A 27,689-nucleotide genomic window follows, 5' to 3' on the forward strand; every position below is an offset into this window, starting at 1 on the left:
GTGGTTGTGGGGCTGGGGGATGGACATTGGGTGTGGAGTTCTAGTTTTGTGCAACACTGTGACTGTGCTTCACACTACTGAAGTGCACCACTTATGCACCACTAGGATGGCAGATTTTATGTCATGTGTACTCCACCACAACTTTGAAAAAGGAATAAAGAAATAACTGATTGACATCTCTGCAGTAGCACATAGGAATGTCAATTCTCCGTAATTTTTAAAAATTTATTCATGGGAGACACCGAGAGAGAGGCAGAGACACAGGCAGAGGGAGAAGCAGGCTCCCTGCAGGGAGCCTGGTACGGGACTCGATCCCAGGACCCCAGGATCACAACCTGAGCCGAAGGCAGGTGCTCAACCCCTGAGCCACCCAGTTGCCCCAGTTCTAAGTCTGAGCCTAGACAACCGGATGGAGGGAAGGAGGGCGGGCAGGCAGACAGGCCGCCTACAGGGGAGTAGCTGGTCTCTGTCAGATATTATGCTGGGCACTTTCACTGAGAGCCTAGTTTAATGACCATTGTCCCTGATGACATAATTATAGTTTATCCACATTTCTTGCAGATCAGGGACAGTCACCCATTCTTCTGGCCCAGTCCCTGCACTCACAGCATCTATGACCTAAGCTGGAAGCAATCTGGAATCGGGCCGCCTCTCAAAGTCCCCCAGATCTTCCCTGTGCACGTTCACAGGAAGTCATCCCTACTGCTTTCCAGACACTCCGCGTGTTGAGCATGTGGCTGCGCCTCTGTGTTATTACGTGAAGCTTCTGGGGAAGACATCTCACACACAAGCTGCCCGGGTTCTCACTGGCGGTGAGAATTCATTCTCTATGGGGGAGGATATCTCATGTCCTGCGTCCTAGCTTACTCTTCGAGATATAAGATTTCTGGAGGGACATCTAGCAAACAGATGCATCTACGACAGTGGCAGTGGCTAGGGGACATTAGAAGGCTGCCAGGGCCACCGAGGAGTGACAGTGAGGAAAGGTAATAAACAGTAGTGATGGTTAGAGGGGGTGCACGGAGTAGGAAGGGGGCAGGGTGAAGCAGACGTGCATGCAAAGGGAGAACCACCATGGAAACACAGATAAAGCCTTCGCTTACTCGAGCAACCTTGTAAAACTCTGAACGGAGAAGGATGAGGAACGTCCTAGTGGCTACATGACTTTCCCGAGGTTGCACCATGAGCAAGGGCATAGGCAGGATGGTCCGAGTTGTTTGAACCCAGGTAATCATTTGGAAGAATGCAGAGACGAAAACAGGATGCACGATGCTGCCTTTGCATATGGTAATTATAGTAACAGCAGCTAGTGCTAATTGAGGGCTTACTCTGTGCCAGGGCACTGTTCTAGGCTCTTTCTATGAATTAATTCACTGAATTTGTAGGAGGTAGACACGTTCTTGTCCCCATTTTACAGATGAGAAGAGTGAGGCCTAGAGTGCTCTCTCAGTTGGCAGATGATTTACGGTCTTCCTTGGCATGCCCTAGCAACTTAGCATCTCTGCAATAAAGGGGACCACGAGACAGGCAAACCGAAATGACTGCCAAGATGGGGAATAAGAGAAAGACGACAGGAAATTTTTTTTTTTAGACGATAGGAATTTACCAAGTTGTAAACTCCCAGGCTAGACCCTGGGCGCCTGGCACCAGAAACTATTTTAATCCTGCCTGTCCTGTTTGCCAGCAAATGCCTGCACCATAACAAAACAACAGATAAACATAAATGCCAAAAAAAAAAAAAAAAAAAAACCTCAAGAAAGGCCGATTACGCATGTACACAGGCAGCTTTCTGGTTTTCCTGGACATGGCAAAAGACGGCTTCATTACAGGTGGCTCGCTCCTGGCAGAATCGTGCCCAGTTTGTAAGACAGAGTGAATATTTCACAGTTTAGGGAAGATTGTACGGAGCACTGTGATTTCCAGATGCTTTACCATCGGGAGAGATTAGGCACAGATTGGCTCATTCCTTATCCCTTCCTTCTGTCCTCTCTGCCTCCCTCCCAGAGTGAAAGCCACTCAGCACGCCCATTTTCTCTCCATCAATCCATCGGCAGGTGATTGCTCTCCAGCACTGGCACATCTATCTCTGTCAGCCTCCTTCTCTTTAAACTCTTGCCAATTATTTCAGAAAAAGCTCTCACCTCCTCCCTTTTCCATCCCATTCATTAATAAGGCTTATTGGTGCAAGAGAAACTTCTCTAACAAGAAAAGAAATCATCAAGGTTTGTGGACGGAACTGAAATCAGAAACTCGTCCTGATACTCAGCCAGGTGTGGTTTTTACAACTTTTTATGAAACAGACAACTGATTTCGAGAGTCCCAGTTAGCCCCGTCTAGAACTCCCTAGAACTCTGAGGGGCTATTCTGTGACATTAGGGCAGGAGGAGCTGATGCATTCCTCCCCAGGCTTACCAAACACACTGAGAGAGACACAGAAGAACTCACAGTCTGCACCGAAAACCAGTATTTAACATGAAAACCAGTATTCGGCATCATGTCTAAATCAGAGGTAAGCGGATCTGGGAAGTCCAGGCTTCAGTTCTGGCTGAGATCTCTATGGAAGGTGGGTGGGGCTTGCATCATGGCTGATTAAAGTTTGGCCTTCATGTGGATGTGCCCCCTTTCTGGATGCTTGATTGCCTCTGTCTCCTTTGTTCATGGAGATCAGTGGATCACATTCACTGACATGGGGAAGTTTGGGGAGAGGAGAATTTGGGAGGAGAATTCAAGAGTCCAACTTTGTCTACATTATATCACATTTCAAGCACCCAGTGTTAACAAGTGGCAGGGAGCCTGCTTCTCTCTCTGCCTATGTCTCTGCCTCTGACTCTCTCATGAATAAATAAAATCTTTAAAAATAAAATAAAGTCCTATATCTACGTCTAAAAAGGGGTGCCTGGCTGGCTCAGTCAGTAGAGTATGCGACTCTTGATCTCGGGGTCATGAGTTCAAGCCCCACGTTGGGCATAGAGATTACTTAAAAATAAAAAATGTTTACATCTAAAAAACTTATCTAAGGATACCTGCCGAAGTCTTAACAGTGGTTATTTCTGAGAGACAAGATTAGATACCATTTTTACTTTTTTTCTAAAAACATTTTTATAATAACATATTTTATACATTATTTTTTATCACACAAATATTAGGTGTTAAATACATAAAAACTAGACAATTGTCTGGCAAAGTGGAATAGATATACTTGTCCCTATATAAACCCTGGACATTATATATAAAGGTAACATGCAAAGTAGAGAGAAGGCAGACTGGCTAAGGACCTTGAGTACAAGAAGGGATGCGATGGTGGGCATAGTGGAATATTTCCTTTTTTGCCTCATATATCCCAGACTTGGACCCAAGGAGCCAACAACCTAGAAATACCAATGGGTACAGACAGAAAAAGCCCCAAGAAAAGCCTGGTCTTGCTGAACTTTGGGTGCAAATAAGTGCGGCCTGCTGAGAACAGGACTCCTAAAGCGACAACTATGTCTGGAAGGCTTTGGTCCAAGGCCATTTTTGCCAGCTATTAACTGGGTCTCTGGAACCAGAGGGAGCACACAACTCTACTTAAGACCAAAGGGGTTTATGCTTGAGATGAAACTGAATTCTATCTAGGCAAGCAATGTGCCTATGTGTACAAACCAAAGAACAACACAGTAACTCCTGGTGGCAAACTAAACAAAACCAGAGTAATCTGGGGATAAGTACTCGTGCTCATGGAAACAGCAGCATGGTTCATGCCAAATTCCAAAGCAACCTTCCTGTGAAAGCCATTGGCCACAGAATCCATGTGATGCTGTACCCCTCAAAGATTTAAACTTACTGAAAAGTAAATAAATAAAGGTATAGAGAAAGAGAAAGAGAAAGAAAAAGAGAAAGAAAGAAAGAAAGAAAGAAAGAAAGAAAGAAAGAAAGAAAAGGAGGGAGGGAGGAAGAAAAGCCTGGTCTTTTCAGCCAAAGGATCAGGAAAGAGGCAGCCAAGTAAGGCAAACTTTTAGAATAAGAACCACTCTACTCCAACCAAACACCATAGAAAGAACTCTGGCACCATCTCCACTAATAAAGGCCAAATGGGGGGGCCCAACCGTCACTCTGGCCAGGTTGTAATGAGGTGCCCAACCTCTCCCCCAATCATGGGTGGTGTCTGAGAAAGCCAGGCCTTTCATCTTCTCTGCCAGTAATGAGCCCCCTACCACCCCACACTGTCAGGGAAGACCACCAGGGATCCTGGACTTCCAGCCTCACCAGGTAGTCAGAGCCCCTTGCCCCCACTCTCTGATCAGGGTAATGTCAAAGGAAGCCTAGTGAAAGCCAGGACTTTTGCTGATGCCCAGCGGTGATGAGGTACTTCCTCTACTCCATGGTGTCAATGGAGCAGTAATGAGCCACCCAGGTAGGGAGGTATCAGGTAGTAGAAGCTTAATTGGAAGCCGAAATTCCCACTCCACCCAGCAGTAATAAGGAGCACCTCCTTTTTGTCAATGGAAGCTGAGAATGAAACCTGGACTTCTACCCTCATGGTAGTAATGAGGCAATGCCCACCCCCCACCCCTTTCAGGGAAGTGTTAGAGGAAGCCAGCTGAAACAGGGGTTTAAACAGGGGTTTAAACAGGCAATGCCCACCCCCCACCCCTTTCAGGGAAGTGTTAGAGGAAGCCAGCTGAAACAGATGGTTTAAATTTCAATGGAAAATAACCCATCACACCAAGGACAAGAAATGAAAGAAAGGGAATTATATAAATTGAGTGAAAAACAGCCAATAGGTGCCAACACCAAAACCATAGATGTTAAAATTATCTGACACAGCTTTTAAAGCAGCTTCACTGGATACAGTCAACAAAACTAAAAGACAACCTACAGAATGGGAGAAGATATTTGCAAACGACATATCAGATAAAGGGCTAGTTTCCAAAATCTATAAAGAACTTATTAAACTCAATACCAAAGAAACAAACAATCCAATCATGAAATGGGCAAAAGACATGAAGAGAAATCTCACAGAGGAAGACATGGACATGGCCAACATGCACATGAGAAAATGCTCTGCATCACTTGCCATCAGGGAAATACAAATCAAAACCACAATGAGATACCACCTCACACCAGGGAGAATGGAGAAAATTAACAAGGCAGGAAACCACAAATGTTGGAGAGGATGCGGAGAAAAGGGAACCCTCTTACACTGTTGGTGGGAATGTGAACTGGTGCAGCCACTCTGGAAAACTGTGTGGAGGTTCCTCAAAGAGTTAAAAATAGACCTGCCCTATGACCCAGCAATTGCACTGTTGGGGATTTACCCCAAAGACTCAGATGCAATGAAACACCGGGACACCTGCACCCCGATGTTTCTAGCAGCAATGTCCACAATAGCCAAACTGTGGAAGGAGCCTCGGTGTCCATCAAAAGATGAATGGATAAAGAAGATGTGGTTTATGTATACAATGGAATATTACTCAGCCATTAGAAACAACAAATACCCACCATTTGCTTCGACGTGGATGGAACTGGAGGGTATTATGCTGAGTGCAGTAAGTCAATCGGAAAAGGACAGTGTATGTTCTCATTCATTTGGGGAATATAAATAATAGTGAAAGGGAATATAAGGGAAGGGAGAAGAAATGTGTGGGAAATATCAGGAAGGGAGACAGAACATAAAGACTCCTAACTCTGGGAAACGAACTAGGGGTGGTGGAAGGGGAGGAGGGCGGGGGGTGGGGGGAATGGGTGACAGGCACTGAGGGGGACACTTGACGGGATGAGTACTGGGTGTTTTTCTGTATGTTGGTAAATTGAACACCAATAAAAATTAATTTATTAAAAAATAAATAAAGCAGCTTCACTAAAAATGCTTCAGTGGACAATTATAAACAAATAAAAACTAAGGAAGTCTCAGAAAAGAAAGAGAAGATATGAATGCACAGCCATGGAAATTCTAGAACTGAAAGATACAACGACTTGAAATAAAACCTTGGGCTCTGCATCGAGAAAAACTCGATGGAGGGGACTAAGGGAAAAATCAATAAACTTGAATCCAGAACAATAATGTCACCCAACCTGAACAACAGAGAGAAAAGCAACTAGAGAAAAATGAACAGAGCCTCAGGGCCTGTGGGGCTCTAACAAAAGGTCCAACATGCATGTCATCTGAGTCTGAGTGGCAGAGGGCAGAGCTGCAAAAATACTCAAAGAAATAGTGGCTGAAAACTTGCAAGCTTGGTAAAATACGTAAAACTACAGATTCAAGAATCTATGTGAACCCTAGACATCACAGTAAACTTCTGAAAACATAAGACAGAGAAAAAAAAGCTTGAAAGCAGCAAGAGAGGAATAACACCTTCCCTTAGAGGGAAAACAATTCAAATGACAGTGGATTTCTCATCGGAAGTCATGAAGGTCAAAAGGAATGGAACAACATTTTTCAAGTGCTTAATGAACGGCCAACCCAGAATCCTACATCCAGAGAAAATACCTTTCAGGAGTGAAAAAGAAATTAAGACATTCTTAGATGAAGGAAAGCTAAAGGAATTTGTCACCAGCATACTTACTCCAAAAGAATGACTAATGGAAATTCTCTAAATAGAAAGACAATGATTCAAAACAAAACATAAAGTATCTTGAAACATCAGGAATGAAGAAAGAAAATAGCAAGCAAATATCTTGATAAACACCACAGGCTTTCTTTCTCCTCTTGTGTTTTCTAAACTATATTTGATGGTTGAATCAAAAATGATATCATCTGATGTGGTTCGAAGAGGATGCAGCGTAAATACTTAAGACTATTATAAGTGAGAAAAGGTAAAGGGGCCTAAAGGAAAGTAAAGCTTCTACACTCGATTAGAACTGTAAAATGATAACGTCATTCAACTGTGATATCTCTATAAGAAGTAACATGTGGAACAGCCACTAAAAAGCCCAAGGCATTAGAACTTACAAATACCCACCATTTTCTTCAACGTGGATGGAACTGGAGGGTATTATGCTGAATGAAATAAGTCAATCAGAGAAGAACAAACATTATATGGTCTCATTCATTTAGGGAATATAAAAAATAGTGAAAGGGAATAAAGGGGAAAGGAGAGAAAATGAGTGGGAAATATCAGAGAGGGAGACAGAACATGAGAGCCTCCTAACTCTGGGAAACGAACAAGGGGTGGTGGAAAGGGAGGTGGATGGGTGGGTGGGGGTGACTGGGTGATGGGCACTGAGGGGGGCACTTGATGGGATGAGCACTGGGTGTTATGCTATTGTTGGCAAATTGAACTCCAATAAAAAATTAATAAAAATAAATAAATAAATAAATAGCCCAAGAAGAATGCATAGAACAGCCACTGAAAGAAAGAAAGAAAGAAAGAAAGAAAGAAAGAAAGAAAGAAAGAAAGAAAGAAAGAAAGAATTCTAAAAGTTGTTCAAATAATCCAGAGGAAGGCAGGGTAGGAAAAAAACAAAAAAAACAAAAACAGAAACAAAAGCAAAAACAGACCAAAAAAAAGACCTACCATATCAATGACTACATTAAATTTAACTAGGCTAAATATATCAATTGAGAGATAGAGATCAGTATTGGATTACAAAACATGACCCAACAACTTGCTGTCCACAATAAACTCACAAATATAACAATATTGGCAAATTGAAAGTAGTAAGTGGGCAAAGACATATCACGCAAACATTAATTTTAAAAAAGCAGGAATATCTTTATTAATATCAGAGAAAGTACACTTCAGAGCAAGTAAAAAGTACCAGAGTGACATTATAGAATGACACAAAGGTCAGGCCACCAAGACACAGCAATCCTAAATGTTTCCCCAAACAATGACATTGCAAAAGTCACAGTAAAATTTTTACTTTTCGCAAAAGAAAAAATTGATACAACAAAAAGGAGAATCAGATAAACCCATAATTACAGCTGGTGACATCAGCTCCACAATTTAGAGAGCACTATATAGAAAATCAGCAAGGACACATAAGAACTCAGTAACACCATCAACCATCCAACAGGATCTAATGAATACTTAGAGAACACCCCACTCAATGACAGCAAAACACACATTGTTTTCAAGGACCCATGAGACGTACACCAAGATAGACCATATCCTGGGCCATAAACCAACCCCCAAAAATGCAAAAGAACTGACATCATATAGAGTGTGTTCTCTGACTACAACGGAATCAAACTAGAAAGCAAACCTCCAAATACTTAGAAACCAAACACACATCTGAGTAATTCACGGGTCAGAGTGCATGTCTCAGGGGAAATTCAAAAATACCATTAAACAAAATGAAAAGGAGCATCCAACATATGAACGCGGGAAAACTGTGGCATGAATTACATATGTTAGAACTACCATATGGCCCAGCAATTATACCCCTGGGCATTTATCTCAGAGAAATGAGAAGTTATGAAAACAACCCAGATGTCCTTGAGTGGGTGAAGAGTTTAACAAAAGATGGTGGTGGGATCCCTGGGTGGTGCAGCGGTTTGGCGCCTGCCTTTGGCCCAGGGCGCGATCCTGGAGACCCGGGATCGAGTCCCACGTCGGGCTCCCGGTGCATGGAGCCTGCTTCTCCCTCTGCCTGTGTCTCTGCCTGTCTCTCTCTCTCTGTGTGTGTGACTATCATAAATAAAAAAATAAAAATAAAAAATAAAAACATAAAAAAAAAAAGATGGTGGTACATCTATGCCATGGAATAGTACTCCACAATAAAAAGAAAATAATTATCGATATATATCATGAACTGGATGAATCTCCAGGTTTTGCTGAATTGAAAAGCCAGCCCAAAAGATTATTTATGGTATGATTCAATTTATATAACATTTTTGAGATGATAAATTACAGAATGGCCACAGATTCATGTCTGACGAATACTTCCATCTTGGAATTGAACAAATAGGAACAGTCATAAAATATAGTCAAATGGTTGGTACACACATGAAGATACACTTGCCATCATTAGTTCTCAGGGAAATGGAGATTTACAACCACAATGAAATCATACTGTCCCAGTTAAAAAGTTAAAAAGATTAACAATACCAAATTGGCAGGGATATGGAACAGCCATAAGTCACTGGTGGATTCATCCAATGGTGCAGCCACTTTGCAACCGGTTTGGTAGCTTTGTAAAGTTAACCAATACCTACCATTCTGATGCAATAATTCTACTTGCTTACCCAAAATAAATGGGGACATATATTTGACAAAAAAGACTGGTACAAAAATGTTCTTGGCAGCTTCATGTATCATGGCCTCCACCAGAAAACAACGTGATCTGTCAAAAGAAAATGGGTAGCCATATACCACACATATGTTTAATAAATAAATAAATAAATATTTAATAAATAAAATCTTAAATTACAAAAAAAACCCCGACAACAACAAATAAGCAAATTGCTAGTGCAAGTTAACTGTATGGATGAAGACCAAAAAATAGTGTGCACATGAATCTGGAGACAAAAAATACTACATGGGTGCATTTACAAGAAGTTCTAGGACAGGCAAAACTAATTTATGGTGAAATAAATAAAAATGCCTCTGGATGGTAGAAGGAATGGGCATGTGGGAACCTTCTGGGATGATGGAAATATTCTATATCTTGCTAAGAACACAGGCTGAACAGGTATACATATATTGTCTACAGCTCACGAAACTGTATAATAAAATGTGTGTACTGATGTAATTGGGACTATCAATAAAAATGTTTTTAAAGACTCATGCAAAAAATACCTGTATGTACAGGATAAATCTTTAAAGTTTTTCTAAGCCTGACCATTTATCTTTTGCTTTATTTTTTTTTTTAAGATTTTATTTATTTATTTATTCATGAGAGACACACAGAGAGGGGGCAGAGACACAGGCAGAGGGAGAAGCAGGCTCCCTGTGGGGACCCTGATGAGGAACTTGATCCCAGGACCCCGGGGTCACGCCCTGAGCCAAAGGTAGATGCTCAACCCCTCAGGCACCCAGGCGTCCTCATTTATCTTTTTCAAACACACAGACATTTGCCACTTTGGAGTTCTCTTTAATGCATTAATATGCCCGCAAACTCTCCTACAAGCATGTACCTCCTTGTGAAATACAAGGGGATCACAGCACAGGCATAGTGTTCTATGCAGAGTCGTCTACCAAAATGTATATCTTGTACAAATTGTCACCCCCTCCCTGCTCCTTAATCGTTTTTTCGTTGCCGTAGGACAAGGTTCAACCCCCAACCTGGGTGATAAGACCCCGAGAGGGCCGGGCCCTTCCTCCCTACCCTCACCCTCCCTCTCCATAGTGAACATCTCCCGGCCTGCACTCTTTCTGCCTGAAACATTTCCACCAGCTTCCCCTGCCTCTGCTGTGGCCAGTGTGCACTCTTCTATCTTTCTGTATAAGGTCACTTCTTCAGGGAAGGCTTTCTGACTGCCAGGCTGGGCTGGGTGCCCACCCCGGCCCCCGCTCCCCATAGCTATGTCACTGCCTCCTCCACTGGGCTTTCAGCTTTGGCAAGAGCAGCCCCTCCGCCATACAAAGGGCTCTAACATCAGCATCTGGCGTGGGGTCCCCACGGATTCTCCCGGCACAGGCTATGTGAGCGCCTGCAAACCAAAAGCCCCACCCGACTGTGTGGCCAAGATGTTGTGACCATACGAGCAACAGGGGATCTTCCTCAGGCTTCGGGGGAAATCACATCTACTGTAACCTCTGAGTGAGTCAGTCCTTGGAGGTGGAGAACAGGTCATTTTTGGCTACCCAGGGCGTGGGCAGGTGGCCCCAGGGACCTTCCTCCCTGCGCTTCCCTGCCAGGGGGCCGACGGAAGAGATTCCGGTCAGGAGCTGTTCCTAAGGCCACCGTGTACGGGACAATTTACCGTTTCCTTCTGTATACTGCTCCCGCTCCTCACTGTCTCCACGCTAATAAGGCAGCCACCTTGGGGAAAGTTTGCGGCAGGAAAATGAAAATCGGAGCTCCTGGACAGCTCCCAGCAGGATGGGTGGAACTCAGAGCTGGATCTCAATTGATGTAAGAAAGGCAAAAAAAGGGATCCCTGGGTGGCGCAGCGGTTTGGCGCCTGCCTTTAGCCCAGGGCGCGATCTTGGAGACCCGGGATCGAATCCCACGTCGGGCTCCCGGTGCATGGAGCCTGCTTCTCCCTCTGCCTATGTCTCTGCCTCTCTCTCTCTCTCTGTGACTACCATAAAAAAAAAAAAAATTTAATAAAATAAATAAATAAATAAATACCTATTTAAAAAAAAAAAAGAAAGGCAAAAAAAATGCTTTTTTTTTTCTTTTTATAAACTCTAATTTGTAGAGCAGTTATAGGCTTACAGAAAAACTGAACAGAAAGTACAGAGTTCCCACACACTCCTTCTGACCGCCCCCCACTCCCTCCTGCCCACAGTTTCCCCTTTTATTAATACCTTCCATCACAGTGGTGTATTTGTTACAACTGATGAACCAATATTGATACAACAGTGTTAATCAAAGCCCACAGTTTACACATTAGGGTTCCATCTCTGTGTTACACAGGTATATGGTGTTTTACACAGTGACCAAATAAAAAATGTTCTGTATCTACCGTGACTATATCATAAACGACTATTTTACTGTTCTAAAAAAATTCCCTGCGCTCCACCTATTCATCCCTTCCCCTCTCTCCAACCCCTGGCAACCACTGATCTCCATGGTTTTGCCTTTACCAAAATGTCACATGGTTGGCATTATGCATTATGCAGACTTTTCAGGCTGGCCTCTTTCACTTAGTGACATGCATTGAAGGTCCCTCCTTGGCTTTTCTATTACTAAATAGAAATTTCATCCTATAGATTTCATTATGCGGATATACCATCCTTTGTTTATCCACTCACCTACTGAAGGACACCCTAGTTGCTTCCAATTTTCAGCAATTGTGAACAAAGGTGTAGGTTTTCATGTGGAAATAAGTTTTCATCTCATTTCATGTGAATACCTAGAAGCCCAACCGCTAGATCACATGGCAAGACGTCTCAGCTTTCTAAGAAACCGCCATACTGTCTTCCAAAGTGGCTGTACCATTTTGCATTCCTACCAGAAATGAATCAGAGTTCCTGTTTCTCCAACATCCTCACCAGCATTTGGTGTTACCAGTGTTTTAGAGTTTAGCCATTCTAATAGGTGGGTAGTGGTACCTCATTTTAACTTCCAATTCCCCTAGTGACATACGCTGTTAAGCATCTTTTTATATGTTTATTTTCTGGTGAGCAGCTCAGTTTTTTTGCCCACTTATTTTTAAAGTGAATTTTTTATTCAAGTATGACATTATGTATAAAATGTACACAGATCACAAGGGTACGGTTTGATAAGCTTCCACAAAGTGATCACACCCACAGAACCAGCACCCAGATCAAGAAGCAAACACAATAGGTATCCTTAGGAACCTCCCCCCACCCTCATCCCCCCACCCCCCAGCCTCACCTGGTCACCACACAATTGTCTATTTTTAAATTGGGTTGTTTATCATCTTATTTTTGAATTTTAAGAATTCTTTGTAAATTCTGTATACAAGTTCTTTATCAGAGAAATGTTTTGCAAATACTTTCTTCCAGATTATGCCTTGTCCTTTTATTTTCTTTATAGTGTCTTTAACAGAGCAGAAGTTTTCATTTCAATAGCGTCCAACTCATCAAATTTTTCTTTCATGGATCATACTTTTGGTATCATATGAAAAACTCGTTGCCAAACCCAAGGTCATCTAGGTTTTCTCCTACTATCTTCTAGGAGTTTTATGGTTTTGCATTCTACCTTTAGGTGTATGATCCATTTTGAATTAATTTTGTGAAAGGTTTAAACTTAATGTCTCAATTCACTTGTTGCTATAGATACGCCATTGTTTCAGCACCATTTGTTAGAAAGACTATCCTTTCTTCATTGAATTGCCTTCGTTCTTTGTCAAGATCAGTTGATCTTATTTGTGTTGGTCTATTTCTAGGCTATTCCATTCCATTCATCTATTTGTCTCCGCTTTCCCCTATATCACATTGTTTTGATTATTATAGCTTTACAGAAAGTCTTGAAGTCATGAGTTATCAGTTCTCCAGCTTTGTTCTTTTTCCTCAATATTGTGTTGGCTATTCTGGATCTTTTGCCTTTCCATATGAACTTTAGAATCAATTTGTTGACATAGACAAAGTAATTTGTTAGGATTTTGATTGCAGTGTCATCAAATCTGCAACTCAAGTTGGGAAGAACTGACATATTAACAATATTGACTCTGCCTATCTATAAACGTGGAATATCTTTCCATTTATTCAGATTTTCTTTGACTTCATTCACCAGGGCTTTGCAGTTTTCCTAATACAGATTATATACATATTTTGCTAGATTTATTCCTAAGTATCTCATTTTTTAGTGCTAATATTAATGGTGTTATATTTTTTATTTCAAATTCCAATAGCTTATCACTGGTATATAGGAAAACAACAGACTTCTTTGTATTGATCTTGTCTTGTATCTTGCAACCTTCCCATAATCACTTATTAGTTCCAGATTGGTTGGTGTGTTTTGGGTCAATTAATATTTTGTACATAGATAATCTGGAATGTACTGTAAAGAATTGGTATCATTTGTTCTTTAAATGTTTGGTAAAATTCACCAGTGAAACCATCTGGGCCTGGTGATTTCTGGTTTGGAAGGTTATTAATTATTGATTAAATTTCTTTAATAGATATAGGTCTATTCCAGTGATCCAGCTTCGTGTGAGCTTTGATAGTCTGTGTCTTTCAGGAATTGGCCCATTTTGTCTAAGTTATCAAATTTGTGGATATAGAGTTTTCTTAATATTCCTTTATTATCTTTTTAATGTCCATGGGACAGTAACTTTTAACATTTTAACTTTTTAAAATTCAGATATAATTTCCATAACAGAAAATCTACTATTTTAAGGTGCACACTTTGGTGCTTTTATCATAGTCACTATGCTGGATATCCATCACCAGGATCTAAATCCAGAACGTTTCCATCACTCCAGAAAGAAACCTCATACCTATCAGCAGTGACATCTCCCTCCCCCTATCATCTGGCAATCACTAATCTACTCTTGGTTTCTATGAATTTCCTTACTCTGGACATTCCAATAAATGGAATCACAACACATCGTTTTTGGTATCTAGCTTTCTTTTTACTCAGTATGTTTTCTAGATTCATTCATGTTGTAGTGTGTAATAGTATTAATCCCTTTTCATGACTGAATAGTGTTCCACGGCATGGCCATATCATGGCTAGTTCTTAAATACTTCAGTTTATGGATCAACATTTCATATTGGCTACCTGAGGCTACCTGCTCCAGCCCAGAGCAAAAGCAGAAGATGAGAGACATTACCCAGGTAAGCAAGTTCCCTTCTGCATGAAGGGCAGTAAGAAATGAACCCAGCCTTGAGTCTCCACTGTCACTGCCACCAGCTCCTTCCCATGATGGTGTTCCCTCTGCCTGCCAGACACCCAACCAGGCAGGCACATGCAAACAAATAAGCTTTCACGGTAGACCTTCTTTTACCTCCACTGACACATGAGGAGAGACCATGGCTGTGAGAAATAAAGCCATTTCACAGGGTCTACAGGACGGATGCCAATCAGGTCTGCCTAAAAACGAAATACTCTTTGGCTCTCAAATAACATCTAGAATTCTTTACCTAGTTACTCTATAGCAGCAGGAATTCCTACGCTTTTTATGTGCTAGACCCACTGGCGATCTGAAGCCTACAGACCCCTCTTCAGAATAATGCTTCAAATGTACAAGACAAAATTGTAGGACTGAAAAGGAAATGCATTGCACTGACATACAGTTAGCAATCTTTTTTTTGCAATAATCAACCTTGTGAAATGGTCATTCATTTACGTTCTTCTCACTAACAACACATCAAAGGACAGAATCCAGCAGCAGGTCTAAGCATTGTTATCGCTCAAAAGGAGTGAAAAGCATAAATGGCATTTGAGGTGTTTGCAAGATGGACTGCAAAGCCATACGACAACATCTGGACTTCTGGTGACCAAGTTACAGGTGCTACTCATATGACTGTGGCTTGTTGTTTGTGTTCCTAATAGAAGAAACACACTGAGCTTCAGTTAGAGGTCACATTTTCCCGCGCAAGTTCTTGGACCTCTGGGTGGGTGCCCCTGCTCCCCAGAGAATGTGTGACCCAAAGGAACAGGCATGTGGCCAGGGAGGGCAAGGGCCTGTTGTTTGGCTGGTCACCATAGTTAGGTGTCCTGCTGTGAGGAGGGTCACCTCCCTGCTCACTCTCCTTCCCTCCCTCCAGAACTCCTCCAATCCACTTCTCTACTGACAAGTGCCCTAAATAGCGTCTCCCTTTCTCCTGCTGGTTCCCATTTTATTCTTACCCTTACCCATTCTAGCTCTCTCAAGACAGTTTAATGCCTCTTAAAATAACACCCTGAAGAGGCTTGGGGAGTTTCTAATCTCTCATATCAGACTTCTTTTATGACTTCAGAAGGGCAGCCCCTAACTAAGTGCAGTTCTCCCAGGAGTGGGGGAGGCCCCAGCTGAATGTGAATGTGTAGTACAGAGGCATTGAATGAAAACCCAGGGCAGATCCCAGCAAAGAGGGGTCAGGGGGCACAGCAGCTCCCTGTGCAGACAGCCACTGGCCCACCCACCTCCTGGGGGGCTGTATGGGTGACAGAGAACTGTGGGTTAAGCCATGTAACCTCGGTGAACCTCACTTTCTTCATCTGTAAAATGAGAGATGGGCCTCTCCAGCGTGGCCCATTACGGGGTAGGGAGTGGACAACCAAAATGCTTGAACACACCCCCAAACTGATCACTGGGCATGTTCAGAGTTCACCCCTCACAAGATGAGATCCAGGGAAAAGTCACCCAGCGGTGAGGACCATAGTGGTGCTTTCTGGCCTTTTACTACATACAGGCTCAATGCACAAAATGACTGCAGCTCCCCCACCCCTGCTCCTCCTGCAGTTCTGAGACACAGTCAGGGAGGGACTGGTTTGGGGCCAGCTCCAGAGCTTGGACCTAGACCTCTTCACCCCCTTCACATTCATCCTCTGTAGTCAAGGTGCCCAATCTGGGGCCCCGAGAGTCCCCTCTGTCTCAGCATCAGAGTCTCCATAGAAAAAGTGGCTTCCAAAGGCCCCTCCAGCTCCAGGTCTGACCTAGGAGGGATGAAGCATTTCCCTTCCCAGCTACGTCACCCTCCTTTGTCAGCAAGGGACAGTGGCCCCAGCACTCCACTGAGACCACTTTGCTTCCTGTGTAAGCATGGTGATAAAGGTGGGAGGACCACAGGCCGGGCGGGTGGAGGACAGGAGCAGGGAAGCCCGACTCCGCAGAAGCACATGCCCCTGCATCACCAAGTGATGTGCATCACCGAGATACAACACCTGTTTCCATGGTTCCGGAGACCCGCCTGCTCCCCACAGCAGTGACTGGGGGTGGCAACGAAGGTGTCAGAAGGCAAGAGGGACAGAGAGAGGGAGAGGGGGATGGGCGGCAGGGGGAGGAATGGCTTGAAGACCAGGGTTGACCAGAAATACCCTTGAAATGTCCCGGGACTGGGACAGATGAAAGAAGTTCAAAAACAAAAACAGAAAAGTCAAAAAGCACACCAGCAGCCCCAGTGTTTCCTGTTTTTCTAACAAATCACCAATGATTTCCAAGAAAAGCAAGCTGTGCTGCGCTCGGCCCAGGGCACAGCCGCAGAATTTGCACATCTGGCCTGTGCTTCGAGAGCACCACGCACCCCTGGGGCACAGGATGTGGCGGACAGAGAGGTCTGCAGCTCCAGGATGCATGGGGGCGCTCGCCGGAGGCACTGGGGCCACCTTTCTGCGGGAAGGACCCCCCCAGCCCCCCCCCACTGCACCGTGGCCTCACAGACCCTCCTGGGGGTCATTTCATTTGTGTGGGCTTCCCCAGGCCTGCCCATTTCCCTGAGAATTTCCAGGCTGGTGGTGCAGGGGCTTCGGGGAGACCCCGTGGGGCCAGCCAGGTTTCCCCTAGAGGAGGGCGAGCCGCCCCCACCCCCTGCCCGTGACTCCTTGCAAGTGCTCCCCCTACACACACACACACACACACACACACACACACACACACACAGAGGGTCCTAGGCTCTTTGCAAGTGCTCCCCCTCCACACACACACACACACACACACACAGAGGGTCCTAGGCTCTTTGCAAGTGCTCCCCCTCCACACACACACACACACACACACACACACACAGAGTCCTAGGCTCTTTCAAAAGCCCGTGGAGCGAAGTGCAGACCCTGGAGCTGGGCTGAGGTTGGGTCCCCCTCTCACCTCCCTGGGAAGCACATCCCACCCCTGCCTGCCCACCCCTCCCCAGGAAAACCCAGCTGGCCCTGGGGAGCCCCTCGCTGCACTCCTTCCCCCCAACCCCAGCCCTCTTCCCTGCCAGCCATTCCAGCGAGGGGAGGGGGGTTGCACTCACAGAAACCGAGCCACCTCGCGTCAGCCTTTTCCAGGCTGGGGGAGAGCCCTACAGGCCTGCACAGACCACAGACCCGGCCTGCAGGCCCATCATGAACCCCATCAGCATCCCGGGGAGACAGGTCAGAGGCAGGCTGTGGGTGGCATCGTGGATAGAGGCAGGAAGAGGCGTCCAGCCTCAGTCTGCCTTCAGCCTCAACTCCTCTTTGGCCGCTGTATGGGTGGGCAGAGCAATCCTCGGGTTGACATCACACACATGCATCTTTTGCTGAACCATCTGAAAGCAAGCTGCCGGTTGCAGAGCACGTGACAAGTCGCGACGGAACAGCAGATCGAACTGTATCCAATGCAAGTGAACATGGGCAGGTTCCATATGGTTCGATCTAATGTCCCAGTGTGCACGGCCTAAGGACCAGGGCATTCCCTGACCTGAGGACACCCCGGAGCAAAAGAATGACAGCGACGCAAGGTCATCCGCTGTGTCCCTGGGGGTGTACCTACTTTGCAGAACACCTGCTCCATGCCTGACTACCCACCATCCCCACATCCCCACGCCTCTCCTACCCTGCAGCCTGTTCCTCACCCATCATGAGCTGGAAGCTGAGAGGGATTGTGACTGCTTCAACCAGTTGATGACAGCAGAGGTGGTGCTATGTGGCTTCCCAAGCTAGGCTGTGAGGTGGAGCGGCTCCTGCCTCATTTGCTAGAGGCCTTGTTCTGGGAGCTCTGAGCAGCTGAGTAAGAAATGTGACTAGCCAGCTGGAGGTTGCCACTCCAGGAGGAAGCCCAGGCCGCTGTAGGCTCTCTGGTTTACAGGTCCAGTCGCCAGGGATCCACATCTTCCCGGCTGAGGATCCCGGCATTGCACACAAGCCAACCCCGTGGAGCCCTGGCTAAATTCCAGGCCCCCTGAATCCATGAGCGGACTCACATGGCTGGCCTTCTACCACTGTGGTTTGTTACATGGCAATAGCATCTGGAACATACATACCTGGGGAGGCCCCACACCATGACAGAGAGCTGGCCCACACGGCTGGAAGGTACTGGACCATGTGTTCAGAAGAGCCCAGATGGAACAGCTAGAGAGAAAGCCGCTCAGAGATGGAGGCCGTCCTCCAGGCAGCTAAGATAATCACAAGCAACTCAGAGATGAATGGGTCCTTAGAGGATGTCCAACCTATATTCATTTACTCAAATAAAAACTTCTCTTATCAAATGAATATGACCACAAGATATTTTGCTGGATGCTGTGGTAGATGCAAACATGACTAATACACCGCCCTCGCTTCAGACACTGAGCTCTGCTGACACCAGCATGGAAGGTGCCACCTCCTGAGGACGGGCATGACTGTGGCAACTCCTGCCTCAGGACCTTTGCACCTGCTCCTCCTGCTGACTGGAGCGCTCTTCTCCCAGATGTCGGCAAGCCTCACTCCCTCACTGCTTTCCAGTCTTGACCTTATGTTCTCAGTGAGGGCTTCTGGCAAACCCCACCTCTGGCACATCCTGTTTCATTCTTCCCACCTCTTTACCACCAACTGACAGGCTGTGCATGTTACTGATTGGTTCTCATACCTGCTGCCCATTATTTTCTTCCAGCCCAATTAGAATGTAAGCTCCACCAGGGCCTGGCACATATTCGCTGGAGGAAGGAACAAATAATGAACTAAAGAGGGAACAATAAAGAGATTTCAAGGATGTCAAAAGAAGAGAGACGGGCATGGAATCACACATGCCTTGCTGACTGAGATACGGACGCTGCTTCTCTCACATGAATCATCAGACTGAGTCACAGCAAGACCTCAGGATGGTGGCAGGCTTCACCGAGACAGCAGCTGGCAAGTCTCTTTAGGTTAAAATCAAGCCATCTGATGAACTGTGGTACCTCTGATCATCTGATGTCTTGGAAGGTCAAGAAATCAGAGAGGATGACTTAGTGGGGGGAGAAAACCCTGCACAGTAAACACCAGAGCCAAGTCACAGAGTCTCCCTGAAGGAAGAAAGTGTGTGTGTGTGTGTGTGTGTGTGTGTGTGCGCGCGCGCGCGCGCTGGTGGGGAAGCAGCATGATTTCTGGGATACACAGAGATAAAGCCAGAAGGGAGGTCCTCAGAAAAAGAATGAACACGAAAGAGCAAAGGGTGAGCATGTCAGGAAAGCGAGGCTTAAGAACATCATGAGGGACATCACAAAGGGTCTATAGGGTTATTTTCAGAACCCAAGCCTGAGGATGAGGCTAGTCACTCTGGGCAGGTGGGCCAGGAGTTGCAGATGCTCTAGAGAAAGCAGAATGTCTCCCCCACCTATTTCCTCCATCACTCTTTCTCCAAGAGAACAGTCTTCCCACCGCAAAGTACAGATCAGAGGGTTTATTTAAGCGACTGCAAGCACGTATTCAGGGTCCTCTTTTAGAGGGTCCAAGAGACCCTGGGGATCCAAAAATCCCAAGGAGCTCGAGCCTGGATGGGAAGATGGACTCCCATGAAGTCCCCATGCATGGTAGTAGGACCACCCTCACCAGACCACCCTCAACACCAACAACAAACAGAAAACAGATATCACTGGAAAAACGGGCAAAAGACTTAAATAAAAATCTTGCATGAAAGAGGCTCTCCCAATGGCCAATAAACATGAAAAGGTGCTCGATTTGATTAGTCATAGGGGAAATGTAAATTCAAACCATGATGCAATGCCACTACATACCCACCAGACTGGCCAAAATGAAAAACATAGAAAACCCTGTTTGTGAGGATGTGAGGTACCTTGAACCCTCATGGCTGCAGGCGGGTGTGTAAACCAGGACAGCCACTTACCAAATGGAAAAACCGGTGAGTGGTGCCCACTTAAGGGCAACCAGTGTGTGCCCCATGTCCCAGTGACTCCCCCTCACAGACTTTCACTCAAAAGGATGTGCACCACAAAGTTCAGAGCAGCACCACTCACACAAGACTGGACCCAATGAATGAGGCATCCAGCGGAGGTTAATACAGGGCAGGTGCAAGGGGAGAAGAGGGAGGTGGGAGGAGGCCAATTAGCAAGGCTTCTCTAGATGGTAATTTCCAAGATAACTGTTCAGGAAGGAACAACTGCTATGGGATTCAGGCACAGAGGTAGGAAGATGGACAGAGGTGGGATTTAGGCACAGCAGCAACGAAACATACAGAAGTGACAGGCGTGTGACAGCATGGTTTCTTTAGGGAAGGGCAGGGGGTCAGCCTCTACTGGAGGCTAGAGTATGACACAGGGCACACTGGGAGATTTGGCCCCATGGGCTGGGGTGGCAGATGGGCATGGCCTTGGATAGCAGGCTAAGTGTTAAGGGCTTATTCAAGGGCTTTGTACCGCCTTTGCCAACTTTTCATCTGGTGAGCGACCCATCAGCCTTGGGATTCAGAAGATCACGCCAATGAGGGGGTTGCAAGGAGGCCTGGGGAGAGCCAGCTGCCACAGAGGGCTCTGAAGTCAAATAGAGAGTGTGCTGCTTAAAACGAGCTGAGAATCACACATGAGGATAAATCTACCTCAGAGTCCTATGGAAACCAGAGTTTGTGAAAGGGAGCTGCTACCGACAATCTTTGAAGAATGCAAGCAAATGACAGACGTACAAGAGAAATGCGCAGTGTGGGCCAGGCAGACAAGGACAGAGATGGAAACTAGGAAAGGCTGTCCCAACGTTAGAGGATAGCAAAACGGAGGATCTTGGGCCAGCCAGCACCCCCCACCCCCAGGAAGAGCTGTCTGCACACCATTAAAGGGACTTTGGGAACATTCAGGAAAGGACCCGGGGACCACCAGGGCCTGGGATGGCTTCACTTCACAGTAATGCAAGAAGATGCACAATAGCATCTCCAGATCTGAGCAGGTCCTGCTAGAGCCCCCGTAAGAACGTGGAAAAGCTCCAGCTTAAGAAACAAATGGATGGATTCACCGCTGGCTCAGCAATCACACCCAAAAAGGGCGTCGAGGATCTCCATCTGCACTCTGGTTTGGCCCTTGACAGCATGCCATCTTTAAACACACAGCTCGGTGGCACTGTGGACCTTCACACTGTTGCACAGCTGCCACCTCCATCCATCTCCAGAACTTCTCCATTTCCCAAAATGAAATTCCATACCCATGAAACACCAACCCCCACCCCTCAACTCCCCTCTTCTTATTCCCCAGCCCCTGGGGGTCACTGGTCTTCCTTCCATCTTCTAGGAGTTTGGCGACTCTGGGTTCTTCATGTATGAGAACCATGCCATCTTTGTCCTTTGGTGACCGGCTCATTTCACTTCACATAAAGTCTCGAAGGTTCATCTATATCGTAACATCTCAGAATTTTACTCTTTTTTGAGGTGACATAATATTCCATTACACATATGTGCCACATTGTGCCTACCCCTCACTGCAGATGGGCATTTGGGTTGATTCCAGCTTTTGATACAGAATGCCATTTTTTGTTAACAGTATTCAGTAGAGCTCAGAACGCATGCTCACCACACAACGGAAGGGTAAAGAACCTTTATATGACAGTGAGGATACAGAAAGACCTCAAACTGGGACTCCTGGATGGCTCAGCGGTTGAGTGTCTGCCTTCAGCTCAGGGCATGATCTCGGGGTCCTGGGATAGAGTCCCACATGGGCTCCCCGCAGGGAGCCTGCTTCTCCCTCTGCCTGTGACTCTGCCTCTGTGTCTCTCATGAATAAATAAATACAATCTTTAAAAAAAAAAAAGAGAGAAAGATCTCAAACTAATGGGAGTCCAAACGTGGATGAGACTCCTAATTGTCCCCCTACATCCATTCTTTCTTCCATAATAATTTAACGTTTAGAAATTTTAGTTTACGTTTCCCAGACTCTATTGCAGCCGAGCGTCACCATGTGGCTACATTCTGGCAATTGGAATATAGGTATATATTGATGAGTGCAGTGTCTGCATCATGGCTTCTTTCTTCACTTTCCTCCCCTCGCTAGCTGGAATGCAGATACAAGGGCCACTGCTACGGCAGCCATTATGCACCATTAGATGAAAGCCGCATGTTCAAGCAGGCAGATCAACAAGATAGAAGAAGCACAGGTTCCCAACCTATGAAGCTGTCATGTAAAGTCTGAATGGCTTACTCTCAGCCTGTTACACAAGAGAGAAGTAAACTCCTCTGGTTTATGCCACCGCCATGTTGTGTCTCTCTGATACAACAGGAAAACCAACACATACAACTAATATTTCAGTCAATATGGAGTTGTCTAAGTAGCAAAGTTAGATTTTTGTTTGGGCTGTCACTGTGTCATCTAGATACTGCTGGTAGGATTTTGTAAAGTATGTTTTATGATCTGACCTTAGAGACCACATTGTGTGCCCCCCAATCCTCTTGTAAGGAGACACACCATAAAAGGTGAAGTCATATCCCCAGAAGAGCACCATGCATCTTCTCTATGGCGAGCCCACCTCTGTGTATCCCATACTGGAGACGCATCAGCGGGGGACTCGATTATTTAAAGATTTGTTTCTTTGGAGCAAACGGGGCTGACCAGCTAGTCCTGAAGCAATTCAAGTGGAGAGGGTATGGTTTTGATATGGGAATCAGAGATCCCCTCTGACTGGTTGGGTGGATGGGACCCACAAATAAACATTTCCTCCTTAAATAAGATCCGACTGTTTTGTGAACAATTATGGCCCAAGGCAAAGCTAAGAAGATGATAAAGATCAGTGATTGCCAGGGGTGGTGGGAAAGGAAGAAATAAATAGGCAGCACACAGAAGGATTCTAGGGCATTCTAAATGCTCTGTATAACATTATAATGATGGATAGAGGTCTTTATAGATTTACCAAACTCATAGAACGCACAACACCAGGAGTGAACCAAGTACGCTCTGCATTGGGTGACGTGTCAATACATGATGTGACTATGATGTGTCAACAGAGGTTCACTCTTGGTTAAAAAATGCACATTCTGGTGGGCGATGCTGAGAACAAAGGAGGCTATGCATGGGATGGGGGGGTAGGGGGGTGTACCGGAAATCCTGGCATCTTCCTCCCAATTTTACTGCAAACCTAAAATTGCTCTAAAGAATCAAGTCTTTATTTAAAAGGGGGGGGGCACCTGGGTGGCTGAGCGGTTGAGCGTCTGCCTTTGGTTTGGGGTGTGATCCCAGGATCCAGGATCAAGTCCCATATTGGGCTCCCCGCAGGGAGCCTGCTTCTCCCTCTGCCGGTGTCTCTGTCTCTCTCATGAATAAATAAATAAAATGTTAAAAAAAAAAAAGATAATCCTGTTGCCCACTCCATGTACCAGGCAGGTCACAAGGTCACAGGAGTTAATGGAGTGTGAGAAGTAATCTCTTATCTTTGAAAGCACTTAAGTGTGGAGACGGAGTGGGGGAAGTGGACTCCAAGGGACCGAGCTCTGGACCCAAGGTGGGACAGATCTGTGGCCCCGACCCAATCTCTTGAACACTCCCCATTCAGGAGTCTTGATGGAGAGCCAGCACAGCAGAGCCTTGGTCCAGGAAGGGGCATGCTCCGTCCACTCAGGACAATGTTGAATAGTGACAGCTCACTTGTCAACTCTCCCAGGTCCCCAGCACCTTGTTTTTCCAGCTGACTCAGGTACCTTCTAGCACAGCCTCCTCTCCCAACCCACACAGCTCACATGCCATAGGCCTGAGCTCCCTAGCACCACTAGCTCATAAGTGTGTTCTCTGGATGCCACCCAAGGCTAGTCCTTCTCTGACACCACCTCTCACCGCCCCCTCAAACCACCTCCCCCAGCCAAGCTAAAGGAGGGGGTGTTATGACCAATTTTTCAAAAAACCCATGCCTTTACTTTTTGTTTTTTGGGTTGTTGTTTTTTTTGTTTTTTTTTTTTTTGTTTGTTTGTTTTGCATCTTTATAGCACCTTATACACAAACCACTATTATCACACCATGACCCCACAGGCCGATATGAATTCACAGGAGTCCTCTGCATCTCTGCCCTGCCGCGGGGGAGCTCCTGCTCTACCACCTTTCTCCTAATTGGTTCAGAATTCACTGCAGAAAACCATCTCGGGGCATGAGAAGTCAGGTGGCGATGGTGAGCCCCTTCTCCAAATCACCTGCTTGCTACTGCAGAGGGAACGCTGTCCCCAGGCCCCTGGAGCCTAAGGCACTTTACCAGACTTGTCCAGATGCTTCTATCGGGTCGCAGAGATAGGAGGGGATCCTGGACACAAGCCTGTGCTCTTCTGTGTGTGTCAGAGCGGTGGTTCCGGGCTGCTAGGGGGACCCCAGAGCTGCTGCCACAAAGGTTTGAGGAGGCAGGCAGGGAGGCCAGTCTCAGTTCCCTTGGCTCGTTTCTCAGGTGCGTACAGAGAGTAGCATCACAGTCCATGTCAGATGAATCAGGATGGGAGGGTTCTCTCTCCTGGGGAGTCTTTCCTAGTCCTCTCTCCTCCCCCCAGAAAGCCTTCTTTCTTCTCCAAACCATTACTCCCATTCAAAAAGGGGGGAAAAAAAGAAAGGAAAAAAAAAGAACCTCATCCTTGCTTACCCCAACCCATCACCCTGCTTGGGAGTGACAGAGGGGGTCTCCCGTTGCTCTAAAGGGTTCCCACTGGACTAGCAGAGCCACACTCGTCAACAAAGCTTTACACACCTTAAAGGGCAACATGCAAACTAATGCTTATTGCTACTCCTTAACTTTCTCCCAACTTAAAAACTTGGGTCCTACACCTCCCTTGGCCCCTTCCAAGGCTGGCATGGCCAGGCACCCCTGGGGATGTCTGAAGAATCTCCAGAAATCCTCCAAGCATGTCTCTGCCCCGCTCCCCCTGAAAACACAGCTCCCGATTGCCCCACAGCCTGCGGGGGAGGTAGGACAGGAAGCCCCTCAGCCTTGTAAACATCATGTTGCAAACAGACACTTACTTCCCCAGGCTCCTACTCACTATACAGAAGTGGCCAGCAGTCTGGGAGTGACTTGTTTGGGGGTGGCTCCCCGGGGCTTCCCCAACTGTCAGACTCACAGAACTGCTGTTTTAAATCTGACTCACCTGGAAGGTGGAGGGCGGGTTCCCAAGGAGTGGGGTCTCCGCATGCGGAGTTTTCAAGGGGCTCCTGGGGCCTGGAGGGCCATGGCGGTGGGGAGAGGGGAGGGACGGAACATCTGCCTTGCCCTGTACAGGAAGGCAGAGATACAGGATTTTGCTCCTTGGGATGTCCACAGAATCTACTGCAGGTGCCTGGAGGGTGCAGTCCCTGAGTAGGTGTAGGATCTCACATGGGGGTCAATCACCTGCCATCTGAGGGCCTCCTCTGCGTGGCTGGCTGCTGGCACAGGCAATCATTCATTCGGCCAACACTAACTGAGCATCACCAAACCCTGGCCCTGCCAGGCAATGGGGAGAAGGTACTAAACACAACGGTTGGGGAGTCTCTTCATCGGGAGGAGCAAAGGGCAAGGCCAGAGCACATTTAGGTCCCTGGAGAAACTGAGTCAGGCAGCCTGGCTGGAGAAGGGCTGAGCCTTCATGGAAGACTCAATGAGCAGGATTTGGCATTGACACCTTAACGGGGAGGGGAGCCAGGGACTCTGGGCTTCCCCTGGGAGGCAGGCTGTTACCAGAGCACCATCATGAAGAGTCTGCTGGTAAAGCAAGGAAAGCTGTGGCCCGGAGACCCCTGGGGCAGGTGTACCGTGACCAAAGCTAAATGGCGTGGCAGGGGGAGTAGTGGGGAAGTGAGAGAAGCCAGACCCCTGGGAAAGGAGGCATCATGCAAGTGGCCCAAGAGTGGCGAACAGGAAGACGGAGGGAGGACCCAGAGGTGACTCCAAGGTTTCAAGTCCAGGAGGCTGTTGTCACAGAGACAAGAATGGGGAAGTCCGCAGAGGAAGCCTGCTTTGTGGGTAAGGAGCAGGGCTCCAAGCAGGAATTGAAGTTGAAATAGCACAGAGAGCCCGCGGGGGCCTGGAGGCACAGTCAGGGTGCCGGGACCCGGGAGACACACTTGGCAGGAGGCGGCCACTGGGATTGGCCATCACCAAGCCACCGGTGACCTTGGATGGAGCCACCCTGTAGAGGACGTCACGCCCCAGCCCCCTGGGTTCCCTTAAGCGCAGCGCCAAGCCAAGGAAAACTTTGACTTTTAGTTTTCTCAGAATGAAACTCCCGAGATGTCAGTACAGAAGTGAATGCAAAACACAAAGGCCTCTGAAACACTGCTCAAAACTGCCCCCAAAACAAGAGGTCATTAATCCCCAGGTCCCCCTGGGGGACGGGCAGGTGGGCCTGGGACAGCCACTCAGTAAGGCGATCATCAGAATGCAGGGCTCGATGTGCATCCTTCACCAGGTGTTGGAAGCAGCTAAAGACAAGAGAGCCCAGCAAAAGGCCAGGCGCCAGCACGGGACATGGGCCAGGGTCCCCGGGTCCAGCAATGGCTCCAGGGTCTTCCTGCCACAGATGGCTACACTTGGTTCCCAACGCCAAAGCGCCCCTGCTCTGGGGGAACAGGCTGTGGGATTTGAAGGGGAACTGGCCAGCTTCAGGATTTGTTTATTCATGGCCACCCAACTTCTTAAATTCAAATTATGTTCTCAGAACAACCCATTTGTATACAACCCGCCAGACTCAGCCACTATGATTTGGAGAACTAGAGATCTGGGAATGGAGCAATGTTGGCCTCCATTCTCACGGCAATCGTGTCTCCCTATGACACGTATTTCCCTTGAATGCCTCCCCCAGTGGGGAACTCATTACCACAAGGCCACCCTGCCCATTATGGATCTATTCTGAATTTGTCCAATATCTTCCCTGCAGCAAGCTGTGGCCTCTTTAGGCCATGTTTCTTTTTTTTTTTTTTCTTCCTGGAGAATGATCTTCATGGAATAGACAGCCTTCACCTTTTCCCAAGGACACTCCCTTTCAGACATCTGGGGATAGATACGACTTGTCCCTGTCCCCCTCTTGTTAGGGGAAGACCCTCTGCTTCTTTTGTCATTTTGCACGACATCATCACTGTCCTGGCAACCTGTGTCTGCGTGGGAAGTGGTTGATCAGCATCCCAGCTAGACCTGGCACCTGGAGTAGAACTGGGCCATGCCGTAGCCCAAGGGCATGGAAATCTGTGGCTGGCTGTTGGAGGCCAAGAATCAAAAGTGACACCCAGACGCCCGCTGGTGAGGCATGTGCCTGGAAGTTTCGGGAAGGGAGAATAGGAGGGGAAAGCGGCCTGGGCCTCCCTCCCATCCCAGAAGCCAGGATGTGCAATGAAGAACTAAAGACTGGAGCCTTT

General features: G+C 46.6%; 1 protein-coding gene and 1 pseudogene across 2 annotated transcripts in view; one reads left to right on the forward strand and one right to left on the reverse strand.

Moving 5' to 3' along the window:
- PIK3R5 (phosphoinositide-3-kinase regulatory subunit 5) overlaps nt 1-27,689 on the reverse strand; it is a 67,945-nt gene that overhangs the window by 33,855 nt on the left and 6,401 nt on the right. The window lies entirely within an intron of this gene.
- LOC112924742 (large ribosomal subunit protein eL33 pseudogene) lies at nt 3,465-3,829 on the forward strand (annotated as a pseudogene).

This window comes from Vulpes vulpes, chromosome 12 (genome assembly GCF_048418805.1).
Source record: "Vulpes vulpes isolate BD-2025 chromosome 12, VulVul3, whole genome shotgun sequence".
NCBI lineage: Eukaryota > Metazoa > Chordata > Mammalia > Carnivora > Canidae > Vulpes > Vulpes vulpes.